The following is a 16396-nucleotide window of genomic DNA, read 5'->3' as shown; positions in this document are numbered from 1 at the left end:
GACTCTAACCCATCTTCCCCTCACGCTACAGCATCAACGTGCACTGCTCGACTGGCGCTGTCATAGAGGTGCTGAAGATGGAATGGCATGCCGTAGCCGTCAGCGATGAAAGCAGGTTCGGCCTGCACTCAAGTGATGGTCGTTTGCGCGTACGATGTAGACCTGGTGAGCGCTGTCTCGAAAAGTGCATTCGTTCAAGACATACAGGCCCTACCCCAGGCCGTACAGTCTGGGGTGCAATAAGCAACAACTCTCGTTCACCTTTCGTGTTTCTGGAGGAGATGCTGACCAGCATTCAGTACGTGCAGAATGTTGTTAGACACGTTATTTTGCCGTTCTTGCAACACAAAGACGATGTATTGTTCCACCAGGGCGACGCTCGCCCGCACACTGCCCGTGAAACTCAACGTGCTCTGAAAGACGTTCAGCAACTTTCGCAACCAGCATTATTTCGAGACTTGTCTCCAGTCAAGCATGTGTGTGATATGATGGGGCAAGAAGTGACTCGTGCGACTCTTCAGCCGACAACGCTTACAGAACTACGTGGACAGGTCGAGCAGGCATGGAATAACGCGTCCCATTACAGTATTCGCCATATGTAAGACCGACTGGATGCCAGTCAGTGCCTGCACTGCCGCCCGTGCAGGATACACCTTGTACTAACAGGGGTGTTTCAGCAAGAGTCGATATCCCGTACCTCAAAACCGCTTGTGCTGTTGGTTTGTAAATGTTATCATTTCATGTTCCAATATGCACTGTTGCAACAATAAAACTTGAGTGAATTGGAAACCTCTAAAATGATGCACTTTTCTGGCAGTGTATATTCACGAAAAATATTGAAAACAACAAATTAAATGTAAACAACTTAAGTAAGGCCAACTTACAGTGGACTAACGACACCGGATGCTTGAGCACTGCAACTAATGACCAACGGCAGAGTGTATCGGTGCGTTTGTTCACAGGGCGGTTCAACTTAAATGAACAGAGTATAACTGTCTACAGCCACAAGGAATGGCAACTTCCATAATATTATTAGACAGTCGCAGAAGACTTATTCTTGAAATCTTTTTCATTTACCCAGCAGATCATACCAACCGAAACTTGGGAGCAGCAAATGAACTGGCTGGAGAGCTAAGTAAGTTGCACATCCCCTCCACCACTAACAGCGTAATGTTTAATGCTATTCTCGCTTATGCCATCTAAATTTAATCGAGCAAAATAGTAAGAAAGCAGCAACTTCGCAAAAAAGCTACTGTCTCTTCTGTTTCATGAGGGTTATTCGGAAAGCAAGCTCCGACCAGTCACGAAATGGAAACCACTTTGAAAATCAAAAATGTTTTATTTGCAACAGTTAGCTATACATTCCATCTACTTCTGCACATAGTCGCCGCTCCGACTTAGGTATTTGCTTTAGCGTTGTACCAACGATCCAGTACCCTCTTCGTAGAATGCAACCACGTATGTTTTGTGACAGTTCTGTACGCTGATCTACAGCTCTTTATTTGTGCCAGAATACCTATCTTCGAAGCCTGCGGTTCATGTGAGTAGTGAAGGAACATGGGGATATCCAATTACGAACTGTATTGTGGGTGATCAAACACTTCCCATCGGAAACAATCCAGCAGTATCTTCATTGCCTCTGCAGGGTTCGGCCGAGAATTGTCACGAAGATGAAAACATGTTTCCAGAATGAGATTTTTACTCTGCAGCGGAGAGTGTGCTGATATGAAACTCCCTAGCAGGTTAAAGCTGTGTGCCGGACCGAGACTCGAACTCGGGAGCTTTGCCTTTCGCGGGCAACTGCTCTATCAACTGAGCTACCCAATCACGGCTCACGACCCGTTCTCACAGCTTCAATTCTTCCCGTACCACGTCTCCTACCTTCCAAATTTCACAGACGGCAAAGGTCCTGAGTTCGAGTCTCGGTCCGGCACACAGCTTTAATCTGTTAGGAAGTTTCATGAAAACATGTGACAGTTATGATATGTGGGCTGCTTGATATCAGGTGAAATCTCTCACCAGGTCCTCATACTTGGTGGGAGACGCTATTTACATGGGTTGGATAAAAAGTTTTGGCAACACAGGAATAATTCGTACCAGGTTTTATTGACAAACGCTCACCGTATTACGTGCCCTCAATATGATGGCTCCGCATCTGGATCACCTTTCCCCTCAGAGATGGAAAGCATCGCACACAGCCAGCGCAAGCACCTCTGTCGATGTGTCGCAACGACCGCCCTATTGCACGGATGATGACGTCTCTTGTGTTGCAGCACCTGCCACGAAGAGATCCCTTCATTTTGGCGAACATGTCGTAATCTCATGGACTCATATCCGGTAAACACAGTGAATGTTCCAGTATCTCCCAACCCTACGTACACGCAGCTTTTACACGTGGGCCGCCGTGCTTCATTGTACATAGTCTCATGATGGGATGCAGACCCAGAAGAAAACATTGTTGTACACTCCGACCACGTGCCACTTCAGTCTTGATCCTCACATTTTGTTCGCGTTACCTAAATATACTGTTAGGGCTCTTGGACTGCCTCGCGCACTTTCAGACAGTACACACAGCAACTGACCCAAACACAACCGTCGCCGCTCACTGCACTACTTTAACTGACCTTGTGCTATCAGCTATAGACAGCGGACATGTCATACGATACATATCCTTCATATTAAGGCAGTGTTTCCACCTCTTCTTACCCAACCCATGTATCTAGGCGTCTTTCCGAGCTCCCTGTGCGCTCAGAACTGAAAAGAGTGACGTGACGCGATCAACGATGGCATCTTCCAGCGAGATAACTGCCCATGTCACAAGGCGAGAATCGTGGTACATTGGTTTGAGGAGCATGACAGCAAACTCACGTTGATGTCTTGATCACCAAATTCGCTGGGTTTGAACTCGATGGAACACATCTGGAAGGCTGTCGAGTGCCATATTGGTGCACACAAGCTCTCGACCTGTAGTTTATGGGAATTGTCCTGTGCGTAGCTATCTGTTGCCATACACATTCAGAAACCTACGAAGTACTTACCGCATTCAAGTCACGCAGAATTGCTGCTGCGGCGTATAACGTCTCCAAATTTGGACATTAAAGACTGCATGATTTTAGTACATATTACTAAAATGTGTGGAGTATACAGTAATTATATTTCATCAGAGACATAGACTGAACAATATAACTACCAACCTGACATCTGCGCCCGCATCTCGTGGTCGTGCGGTAGCGTTCTCGCTTCCTACGCCCGGATTCCCGGGTTCGATTCCCGGTGGGGTCAGGGATTTTCTCTGCCTCGTGATGGCTGGGTGTTGTGTGATATCCTTAGGTTAGTTAGGTTTAAGTAGTTCTAAGTTCTAGGGGACTGATGACCTAAGATGTTAAGTCCCATAGTGCTCAGAGTTGACATCTGCAATTATAGATAGTAACATATTTTCTTGTTCTCTAAAAGAAGCGTCGTAATAGCCGCTAAGTCTTCTGTCTGTCTTTTGTTTTCGCTGTTCTTGGAGAAAGAGTCATTTACGTTGAGGAGGTGTGTATGTTGTAATTGTCTGTATATGTGTGAAATGTTAGCCTTGTTATTATTGAAAGTAACATTCCGATCCCTCATGTCAATGTTTTCAACATTTAAACACTTTCTAGCAATTTATAGCTGCCGCGACGCCAGGACACAGAGTATCGCAGGTGTGCAACAATCAGCTGTAATACGCGCCAATTTTAAGTACACAAAATATTTCATGTCATTTTCCACAGCAGCAGTCACAAAGCAGTTTAAAGAATTTCATTTAATAATAGCTTGGACAGCAAAGAGTTTATTTTATTACAGAGTCAGTATTTACAATATTTTAGATCCAAGTTAGATACAGCAGCTTTGACCCTGACTACGAACGAGAGAATCTTAAAATTATAAATTGTTTAGGCGCCTTGTATAATAAAAGTGAACCCACCAACACAAAGTAAATGCAAAGCCAGTATTTTATTCTCTTTACACATTCTTATTTCGTTGGCTAGCCTACGGAAGCTTGACCTCTATTTCACAGGCAAGTTTACATAATTTATAGGCAGGCTTGATGTCGGAATATCAATTAACGGACCCATAAGCAGGAATGAAATGGAAATAGTTGCGTTCCAAAGATGGAGAAACCCGATATTCATCAAGTGGTGATAACGTTTTGGCTCTCCAGTGTATAGGGCTTTGGTAATTAAACTTTCGCTCCTTGAGAGGGCCATAATCAAAATCGAGTGAGCGTAGGGCAACGAAAGTTTGTGGAAATATTTTTAAGGATATGCTGAAGAGAAATAACGAACAAACCATCAAAAGGAACATTTTTTTAAATTTCCACTGAGAGCGTAACATTTTTGAAATGAGTACCATGCTTACGTCCCAGATTACAAACGTTGCTCATTGTGGCGACCGCGACAGCCTGGAACCTCACCAGGGATACCATTCTACATCTGCTCGCAGCATTTTTCAAACTGTGGACCATGGAACATCCATCTGCCTGACACTATTTGTGCACTGCTCGAATATCGCACACTGCGTCCAGCATTCGCAGTAACTTCAACAAAATGGGGCGTAATTTTCCGTCGGTGGCGCAATTTTCCGTCGGCGTATGCAGAATCAATTCCAGATCGTCGCTCAATTGGAACTTCCAACTAGTGTTCTTCAGCTCTGGTGCACAAAGAGCGTGTAATGCCCTTACAAGCGTCTCTCATTGTGTTGACCCAAAGACAAGGAAAACTAATTTTCACTCTCCCCTTCTACAGCGTCACAGAATTTTTGAAGTCTCATTGAATGCAATTACTCGCGCCGTGATTTGGAACCAATCCGTATTGCCAACAGACTCCTATGTCTTTTTCAGTATCACTCAAACGGGGAATCAACTGCTTCCACGTGAAAGAATTCGACATGGACATTGCACTAGGTTCACCCATGACTTCTGCCACTTTCATGCGATGTTCCATTGTAAAAGCAGAAAACAATATCCATACTTCCACACTTCGAGATTCGAGCGTTCTATATACACTCATGTTCAGAAAAAAAGCAGTACACCTTATAATAATAATAATAATAATAATAATAATAATAATAATAATAATAATAATAATAATAATGGCGTGTGACGAGGGCCTCCCGTCGTGTAGACCGCTCGCCTGGTGCAAGTCTTTCGATTTGACGCCACTTCGGTCGCCTGCACGTCGAACAGTACACCTTGAACGACTAGAGATAGAACGTTCACATTCGCAGGACATATACATTAATATGGTCTACAGAAATGTTTAGCATTTCACTCACCTCGGTTCACCACGTGTCCTGTTGACTAGTAGGCACAGGGTCCGCCATGGCCTCTGATAACTTGTTCCATGCGTGATGGCATCGATGCATTAAGGCGATGGCGTCCTGCGGATAGGCATCCATGCTGGATGCACTTGCTTCCAAAGTTCATCTGTAGTGGTTGGCATTGGGTCTGAGTGCTGCACCTGTCGTTTCATTACACTCCACACATTTTCGATTGACGACAGATCTGGTGATCCGGCCGGCCTGTGTAGAAGGCTGACATCCCGTGATACCGAGAAGATACGTGTTCGTGTAGCAACATATGGACGTGCATTGTCTTACTGAAAATTGGCGTTAGGGGTGCTGTGCAGAAAGGGTATGTCTACAGGACTGAGAACGTCATTAACGTAGGTCACACCAGTGACAATGTCCTGGACGCGCACCAGCTGCGATTTGTGGTTGGGCCCAATAGCACCCAACACCAGAAGGCCTGAGTTGCATCTGTGTCTTGTGAGAATGCAGTCAGTCATTGTGACGCCGCTCCCCGTTTCTGCGGTCCTCATTTTCAAACAGAGAGAACTTGAATTCATCCGAAAACACTATCTGATGCCATTCCTGTCGCCAGCGACGTCGTTACATACACCACTGCCGTCTAGCATGTTTCTGTACATTCGTCAAAGATAGACGGAGAAGTGGACGACGCGCACGCAACCTATGGAGTAATAAACGGCGACAGACTGTCGCCCCTAATAGTGTATGATGTGTTACGCCGTTCCATTTTTGCACCAGAGCCGAAGAGGACGCAGATCTGTCCTGCTACGCCATTCAGATGAGGTGTCGCTCTTCTCGGGGAGTGGTGTGGGTGGTGCGACCTGACCTCTCTCGTCATGTTCTACGGTCTTCCGTGAAACATTCTACATACACCCGTTGTACTGCAGAAACATTTCGTCCCTCACAAGCGGCAATTTCCCCGATCGATGCATCACATTCTCTTATGCCAATAATGCACCCTCTTTCAAACTCACTGATGTGACGGTACGGTTCGCGCATACCCCTGCGAGGCATCTTGCACGTCTGCTCAGGTCACACTGTCCATTACCTTCGGTTTGTAGCGACAACGAGAGCCGCAGGCGCATTTTACCGGCGGGTGGTGTTGCGCAGCGAAGTCGTTGTTGACCTTGAACCATCATGTTTCAAATACTAATCATGTCTGCAGAACATAATATGTACACGTCCCGTGAATATGAACGTCTTATCTCTAGTCGTTCAACGTTTTCTGTTTTTCCTACACATGAGTGTAAGTCGCTCGCAGTGTGGCCACGACTTCGAAGTGCACCTTTCCCTGGAAATTACCCACAGTTGCAATGGTGCCTTCGATTTCTACCTCAAGTCCCATGGAAGACATGATGAATATCTCCCACAGCTTGATATTGCCCACACTGGTCTACGTCCATCGCATGGTATGTTTTTAAGCCCTCCGTTTGGATGACGCCGTATCTGGACACGAGCACCGATGTGGTGTGACAAGAAACATGATTCATCCGACCAGGCGATACGTTTCCACTGATGCACGGCCCATTCTTAGTGATCCCGCGCCCATTGCAATCGTAACTGACGTTGATGTTGGGTCATAATGACACTTGTGTGGGTCGTCTGCTGCGCAGACTTATGTGCGCTCAACAACGTGCTCTAAAAACACTCACGCTTGCGCTAGCATTGTACGGTATCTTCAGATCTGCCACAGATCAACGCCATCCTACTTTACAAAATTGAGTAGCCCCCGACCTCGTTCTGTGATGTGCAGACGTCCAACATCTTATCGCCCACTCGTGTTTTCACTGTCCTTCAAGTACTTTCCATAGGTGCTCACTAAAGTAACAGCAAACAGCGAAGTGGCATGACCTTTTCCGAGCCCTGGTTCCCATCCGACGGGCTGTAACACTTAACTGTTTATCAAAGTCTTTTATGTAAATGGGTTTACCTGTTTGCGGTCCACTACAATTATTCCCCATTTATATCTGCTACGTTTATGTACAATGCTGTGCGAAACGTAAGGACGAAACTAACTTTCGCATTATGTGTCATTGTCAATTAACACAGCTCGATGACACCAGGACCATACATACAAAGAACTAGCACAGTATAGTGCAAAAGAACACTGAAAGAAATACAAAGTGATACATACAGAAATGACACTGTTATTCAAAGGCAATAATTTAGGCGTTTTCTGGAACAACGCCTTAACTGATACCCAAATGAGTCAGTCGTTTTTACATATTACATCATGTCATATATCCTGAAACCACAATATTTCGATTATATTCGTCTGAAATGAAGTCCATGTACAGCAGTTTGAAATGAATAAAATACTGTTTGGAAACGTTTCATTCTCTGTATCTTGACCTCAATATACTGTATTTCAATTAAGTCAATTTTCCAGTTAATGCCTCAGTTAGACCTAACTCATCTCGATTTATTATGGTCTCCTGAATATTACAAAAACTGGGCCATGGTTCTTAATAGGGACGCTAATATATGCTGTGCGACGTACTCTATATGCTGGTCAGAAGACAAAAAGGTTTTGTGGTAGCGCGTTCCATTGTTCTACCAAACAGTTAAGAACTACTGCATGGACGTTGGTGCCTGTGGACTAGAGATGGGCAATCTGATCCTGAACTGCTTCAGAGAGCTAGAGCCTTCTGAGGAGTGAGTGATCGATGACTCAGAAAAAAGGAGCAATAGCTCCGCTGATCCGGAATGTCTCTCTGGAGACACTAGTGAGCAGCACAAGGATTTTGTGGCAGGCTGCTCCAACAGTGCCCCACATCACATACTGAAGGAAACGTTTCCAAAGCTGCAAAAAAATGCACTGTGGACCATGTGCATGTATGGATTTGCATGGCTTACTAATGTGTGTACTTTTGCTCAGCTGCGAAAAGAATAGGAAATGAAGAAAGATAAGTTCTCCAGAATACTGCATTAATGCACTTCATACAGAATTTAAACGACAACTGTTTACAATGAATCAGCCGGCCGGAGTGGCCGTGCGGTTCTAGGCGCTACAGTCTGGAGCCGAGCGACCGCTACGGTCGCAGGTTCGAATCCTGCCTCGGGCATGGATGTGTGTGATGTCCTTAGGTTAGTTAGGTTTAATTACTTCTAAGTTCTAGGTGACTAATGATTTCAGAAGTTAAGTCGCATAGTGCTCAGAGCCATTTGAACCATTTTTTTTTTTACAATGAATCACAGTGTTATGGAGGAAGTCAAGAAGCAAAAATTTGGTCTACCAAGTCGGGAAACGAATTCAGATTGGTGTACAAAGACGGCCTAAGGTACAGTATGTACAAGTCACCCAGGATTTTCAATATGCTCTATGTTTGTACAACCTGTTAGTCCTAGAGAGAAATGAATACAACATTATGCAACATATTTAATTATTTTTAACGTACTTTATACTCACTGATGTGAAAAAAATGTTCCCTCATTCACTCTACGCTCTTAGGGATCGATGTTTCCATTCTTTCTTTTACTTTCTAAAGTAGCCTAGGTTCTTTCTCTGCATTGAAGCCATCTCTATATCAAATTGTAATGTGGAAGTGCAGATTAAACACGTTGGGACTGTTCAACCATTGTATTCATTATGATGGATCGAATTACTTAGAACATATCAATAAATAAAAGCATTTTCACAAATATGATTCAGTTGAAACTTCAGAGAGTAAACACCTTTTTTCTGTGTTACCTTATACAGTATTACAATACTTCATTAGCTTAGGAGATTAGCGTGTTCAAACAGACAGACAGATATGCACGAGAGTTTTACAGTTTTACTATTAATAGAGATTACATTATATTTTTGTCTCGTCAATTTACCGGGTGATCAAAAAGTTAGTATAAATTTGAAAACTTAATAAACCACGGAATAATGTAGATAGAGGGGTAAAAACTGACACACATGCTTGGAATGACATGGGGTTTTATTAGAACCAGAAAAAAAAACAAAGTTCACAGAATGTCCGACAGACGCGTGAAAGATCTCATGCGCGCGTCGTTTGTTGATGATCGTGTGCTCAACCGCCACTTTCGTCATGCTTGTCCTCCCAGGTCCCCAGACCCCAGTCCATGCGGTTATTGGCTTTGGGGTTACCTGAAGTCTCAAGTGTATCGTGATTGACTGACAACTCTAGGGATGCTGAAAGGCAACATCCGATGTCAATGCCCCGCCATAACCCCAGACATGCTTTACAGTGCTGTTCACAACATTATTCCTCGATTACAGCTATTGTTGAAGAATGATGGTGGACATATTGAGCATTTCCTGTAAAGAACATCATCTTTGCTTTGTCTTACTTTGTTATGCTAATTATTGCTATTCTGATCAGATGAAGTGCCATCCGTCGGACATTTTTTGAACTTTTGTATTTTTCTTGTTCTAATAAAACCTCATGTAATTGCAAGCATGTGTGTCAATTTGTACCTCTCTATCTACATTATTCCGTGATTTATTCAGTTTTCAAATTTATACTGACTTTTTGATCACCCGGTAGTTTCTGGCGGGGCTGTGATTTGAAAAACTATTTATAAAATTTTTAAGTTGTTTCAGATTAGGTAAGGCTTCTGAAGACCTCTAATTCCCTACAGGAACAGCTTTCATCAAGTTTGTTTCGAAGCTTTTAGAGTCCTTCAGAAATAAAAGAGAAAGTGAGTAGCCACCAAAATTGATGACATAACAGGTCTTTTTTCTTCTTCTTTACCATCAGTTTTCTGCTGATTTGATACGACTTGCCTACGTGCCACATTTTCTGAGAAAACATGTTATGTGTCTTTACTGCATGGTTTACATTGCCTTCTCCATCTTAATGCCATTGATAATTATTGATTATTCTGCCCAGACATACAGAAGAGCAAGGGGCGCCCTGGACCTCTATCCACCCTTCCATCTTCTTTGACAAGGGTGCTGGCAGAATCTGGGTGACTCCCTATACCAAAACTCTTTGACCACTATTGCTGATGCATATTTTTGTTCAAAATCTATACAGCGACTGCAATATAACACAGGGCCTTTGATCCTTTTATTGCACGCCTGACAATAACGTTAGCACCAAGAAAATGAACAGAAAACGAAATGAAACATCACCAGTTGAGAGGGTATGGTGATGTTCTTTCAGTCGTTACAAAGTCGAGTCCAATTTACAAAGAACTAGGCAGTGTGAGACTTATCAGTATGGTTATATGGATATGGTGTCTGTTCTTTCGGACATATATTTCTGATAGCAGTATGGCGTTGCATATCCTCAGATCTGCATGCGTTCACTGATTCAGGTGGGAATGGCGTCATAAAGCCGTTGTAGTCTCTCTGTAGCAAATGACACACAGCTGACGTAAATGATCATTTATATCCTGGTTACTGGCACTGGAACGGGGTTGGTGGCTAATCTGGCCCCACACGTGTTCTATGGACAGATGTAGGCATCCTGTGGCCACAAGAGCGCCTCAATATTATGCAGACAGTTGACGGAGACGTGGGCCATGTGTGCATGAGCGTTGTCCTGTTGAATCATGGCACAACTGTACTATGAGTTAACACATGAAGACGCAGGATGTCCACGACGTACCATTGTGCCGTCAGAGTTCGCTCAGTCCCTACCAGCCACGACCTGACGTCATACCCTATGGTTTCCCACACCATGATGCCAAGAGTTAACACCGCTGTGCCACTCAAAACATTGGAAGAATATGACCCGCCGTAATACTCGCTGTCGATGATCATCCTGGGTAGTAGAGTCGCAATTCATCGCTGAACACAATGTGACACCATTCGTCAGCACTCCTTGCTTCCCAGTCACGGCGCTACTTCAAATGCAGTTGTTTTACTTTATTGTCTTGTGCGTGATTTCGTGTACAGGTGCATTAGTCTCTGCCAGTACCCTTTCAACAAAGCTAAGTCGTCGTTACGCTTTCGCCAATACTGATTTTACATGATCATCCCATTTCATATCGCTTCATAGTTTTATCCCTTAATAATTAAAATATATAACGTCCACCACATTTTCGCCATTTATCTCGTAATCGGACACTAATGACAACTGTCTTGCATTCAACTGCTGACTGACGGGTGGCTGGCGACTAGGCGCAACGCTCCGTTCCTTGTCGACAGGTGACACATGCGGCTTTCGACAAGTTGAATTTGTTTAAGCCTCTTTTACACGATCGACTTTCTTGTGTCAATTGACTATTGGAGGGAAACGAGTCTACTGGCGTTTTACTTCTGTAGTGGGTTTCGTCTGTTTGGAGTGGACATTTCTACTTACACCTCAGCGCCAAAACTGCGTACGTTGTGACTGCTGTCTGCTATAGAGCTCGGCACCTGAAAGGTGAGTGTGAGGTGACGAAAGACAACCATTTTTACGAAAAAGATCCAAATATAATAACAAAATGTAGGAAGAAGCAATTTCAACAGTGTCTGTTAATGATCAAAACACGATTCATGGTGGATGCTCTTGTCAATGGTCGTGTGGTAAGTTCTTTACTTGCCTGAGAAGTGAAAGAACAGGAAAAGTGTCGTCCAAACATTTCAGAACACATACATGTATTTAGAAACACATCAAACAATATCTAGAACGCAGTAACTGGAACCTGTTTTACGTAATCCCTTATCTTTTGCTTTCTTGTTAAGTACCAAATAACATCGAAAATTATTTTTCTCCTCAAATAATTCTGATTTTGCTGCTGATGAAATAATTTTTAATAAAACAGGATTATCTATTTGTGTTTTTATACATGCATTGTACAGAGTTTTTCTCTGTAAAAACTTAACGACTTTTTGCTTTCAGATATTTCGTCTGTCTTGTAGACAGAGTAGAAAAAATACCAGGACCTCGTCCAACCTTTTCATTGTGTCATGAAAACAAAGCAAACAATACAATAAAAAATAGGGAAATACGAAGGCACAAAATCTATTTCTATAATCGAAGTGAGCTCTGTTAGAACAGGTTAACTTCTGAAGTTCCGACTCACTGCCCCCCGTTTCTGCGCCTGCGCAGTGTCCAGTACACTAGGAAATGTAGGACACATTCCGCACAGACTATGGCTCATTGACGTCGCAGACACACTCGCGACGTGTTTGGCTTTTGATTTAAGCGCAGATACGCAAGGTGCGCGCACTTGAGTAGTCGATTTCGACCAGAAAGTTGCTCGTATAAAACGGGCTTCAGTGTGGCAGCCTTCAGTGGCGCATGCCTTGCTCCACACAGCATGCGTCATAGCCCCACTCCAAATGCTACCTCGGTGGAATTCCGCCTTCAGGTCCTCGTGCACTACTTTCATTTAACTACTTTTCATTTCTTGGAACTGAGCCTCGAAGGAACGGTACCACTCGTTTCAGACCTGTGGCATTTGCTTCCTTCTCGCCCGTCTTAACACCGTCTTCTGACCTTGGTGTCTCATCTCCATCGCAGGAAGCAAAAGGAAGTCGTTCTATTTACTGATTGGACTGTGATAAGGAAGGGTGAGCAGTTGCAGTTTTCTGAACGAAGTTCAATGCGACGTGCACCGCGAGTATTGGTGGACTTCCGTAAAGGGGACAGAATGCTTCCTACTGTAATCCACAACAGTAGCTATGCACTGTGTTGCCTTATGGAACAATCTACTGAATCAGAGCAGGTAACCGTACATCTTCCAGAGGCCGTGTCAAGAATCTTAGAATTCATACATCACCATCGACAAGAAACGATGTCAATCAGCGAACAAACGTAAGATAATGTCCAGTAGCACCCGTCTATGGATAAGTGGCAACATCTAGAGACCAACATGTCGTTTAATAATTTTGGGGCGATATTAAGAAGAGTTATGAAATGGGATGAATATGGAAAATCAATATTAGGGAAAGTGAAATAACTTTTTATTATTTGGCCTCCAGAGTTCTTGCTCTGTTAAGCATCTAAAACACATGTTTACATTGTACACTTAATCGTGGGGAGAAAACACTTAAATGCGTATTTGTAGAATTAAAGCTCAAATTGTCACAATTTCTTCCACAGTAAATTTTACATTTTTGTGTAATCAACTCACTCTGGTTCTTAAATTTAATCATGAGCGATACATAAAAATGAAAAAAATATTACTACTAAAACTACAGATTTTTCCCCTGTACTCTTAATGGAATTAAAGGAAGAATTCAAAGTGTCATGGCAAAGTGATGTGCGCCTGTACAGGAAATCACATGCAAGATGCTAGTGTGGCCTTTTCTAGAATGCCAGGTTAGTGAGGCAAAGATGACCTGACGCGAGATGCTCTAAGCGAAGCGTTACGTAGTATCATACCACTTACTCGGCCACCTGGGTTTCTACGAGAATATGAAGTTGCTAGTAAGGTATATTTAACGACTAGGAAACTTCGCAATGTAGGTGAGTGGTACACAGATACAGCACAGAAAGTTTGGTGAAATATTGAATCACTGCTTTTTTATTTCCCAGTGGTCTAATGCTGTGTCTTTGTGTTTTATTCCACATCTGGAACAATGAAATCACATACTCGTAGCACTGTCTCTGAGCATCAGAGGGTACAAGTTGTCTGCTCTATGAAACAGTGGGGAACTTGCTTCGAACTATGCAAGTAGTAGCAGTAATTAGCAATAACGGTAGACGTATGAACAGTTCTTTTCCTACGTGGATCACTTTTACAATGATACTGGGCTTATTGTTATTAGAATTTAAGAGCAAAGCACATAATTCATTTATTCCGGCACTGCATACCCACTGGTCCAGTTTAACAAGGATGGGACACGGCGTGGCCTTGAAGTAGAAAACATCCTCGGCTTCGCGAGGAGTAATTTAGGGAAACCACAGAAAAGCTAAATAAAGATCGTGTCCATGTCATGCGGGTTTTGCTAACTGACGTTTGGAAGTTATTCAGGATGAAGGACACGCGGTCTAAGGCATCTTGTCACGGTTCGCGAGGCTACCCCCGCCGGAGGTTCGAGTCCTCCCTCGGGCATGGGTGTGTGTGGTGTCCTTAGCGTAAGTGAGGTTAAGTTAGATTAATTAGTGTGTAAGCCTAGGGAGCGATGACCTCAGCAGTTAGATCCCATAGTCCTTACCACAAATTTCCAAATTTCAGGACGAAGTATAATTTACTTATGAAAGTGAGCAAGAGGCCTATCTTGCTGTACGCAGTAACACAAAGTATGCAACAACAGTTCCTGTGGCCAAATTTCGCGCTAACATGGACTAAATGTACGCAGAAACTAAAAATACGGAGGCAATTTAACGTTGCAGGTTACATACGAATTACTGCGACAGCATTAACATGCAGCAAAAATCCGAAAACTCGAGATTTTGACGTATATTTACAAAAGTACTCATAAACAGAGCACAGTCTATAAATCAGACTAAGCACGAACATAAACAGAAGTCATAAGTTATCTTTGAAAGCATCTATTAATTGATTCTAGCAATTTCGATGTATCCACTGCCGATATTTTATCCCAGGCTTCTATAAGCGGCTTCCTCCGATTGCTTTTAGTGCAGGAGTCTAAGATGTCCCACTAATTTTCAACAGAAAATTGGGAGACTGGAGTATCTTCAGCTGTTTTGGGATGTTGCCGTTGGCAGTGCGTTGATTACAGTTGTTCTGTTGGAAAGCAAAATCGTTTTTATTTACGTCTATATTCTGCAGTCCACACTGTGGTGCTTTATGTACCACAGGTCAGATTTTTTCGCACTTGCGCATAATTCCCTACAATGTGTGACTACGTCATATTCTCCATTATTATTTCAGTAAGATAAAGGTTTCCGACTCGAGCACACACTCAGTTTTATGGCTGAAATTACGGTACATGTTTCCCCTGAAGCTTTACACACGTACCAGATGTTAAATTGAAAATATAATGGAAATCAGATAACTGAATAATACCTCTAACATAGAAAAAATATGGTATTCCCCTTGTACGGAAACAAGGGTGCAGTTACAAAAATCGAAGGACATGAAAGGAAAGCAATAGATGAAGAGGGTATGCCCCCAATATTATTCAGTCTGTAGATTGAGCAAACTGCAAAGGAATCCAAAGATAAATTTAGAAATGGAATTAAAGTTCAGAAATATGTTTTAGGCTTGCCGACGACACTATTATTCTGTTAGAGTCGGCCAAATCTTGGAAGAGCAGTTGAACAGACCGGATAATATGTCGAAAATACGTTATAAAATGAACTTCAAGGAAAATATAAATAGCGTAACTACTGTATACGCTGTGCTGATGGAACTAGATTAGGAAATGAGACACTAAAATAAGTTTTACAATTTGGTCAGCAAATTAACTGATGACGGCAGAACGAGATAGGATATAAAACGCAGATCGGCAATAGCAAGAAAAGCGTTTCTAGAAAGGAAAATTTGTTGACATCGAATACAAACTTACATGTTAGGGAATCTTTTCTGAAGGTATTTGTGTTGAGTGTATCCTTATGCAGAAGTGAAACTTGGACGATGTATAGTCCAGACAAAAAGAGAACATATTCTATTGGAGTGTTACGCTACAGAAGAATGCTGGGGATTAGATGGAAAGATCGAATAAGTAATGAGCAGGTACTGAATCGAACTGGGGGGAAAAGAACGATTAATGCCCAAACCGACTGACGGGACACGTCCTGAAGGATCAAGGAATCGCTAAGTTTGTAACGAAGGGAAGTGTGGGGAGTAAAAAAATGTGGAGGGACGACCAAGGTTTGAATTCAGTAAGCAGGTTCAAATGGATGTAGGTTGCGATAGTTTTGCAGACAAGAACTGACTTGATACAAATGGTTCAAATGGCTCTAAGCACTATTGGACTTAACATCTGACTTCCTACAGAACGGATTAGAGTGAATTGCTATAGGACGCCAGTTGTTGGACCAAAGGCCAAAACAACACAAGAGCAGTACAAACTATGTTATTCTACTCTTTATTCTATTTAACTTCACTGACCATGTAGAAAAAGTGTTCTGTCATTACCTGTGGTGTTGCTTTCTCGACTAAGTATTATGATTTTGACGGGAAAATTTAGAACATTTAGAAAAAATGTAAGATACACCTTCTTCAAATGGAAAATATTAGACACCTCTATCAGGCAAGATTAGCAGAC

The sequence above is a fragment of the Schistocerca gregaria genome, chromosome 1, assembly GCF_023897955.1.
Source record: "Schistocerca gregaria isolate iqSchGreg1 chromosome 1, iqSchGreg1.2, whole genome shotgun sequence".
Lineage (NCBI taxonomy): Eukaryota > Metazoa > Arthropoda > Insecta > Orthoptera > Acrididae > Schistocerca > Schistocerca gregaria.
The sequence above is the reverse complement of the archived record's forward strand: the minus strand, read 5'-3'. Positions refer to the sequence as shown.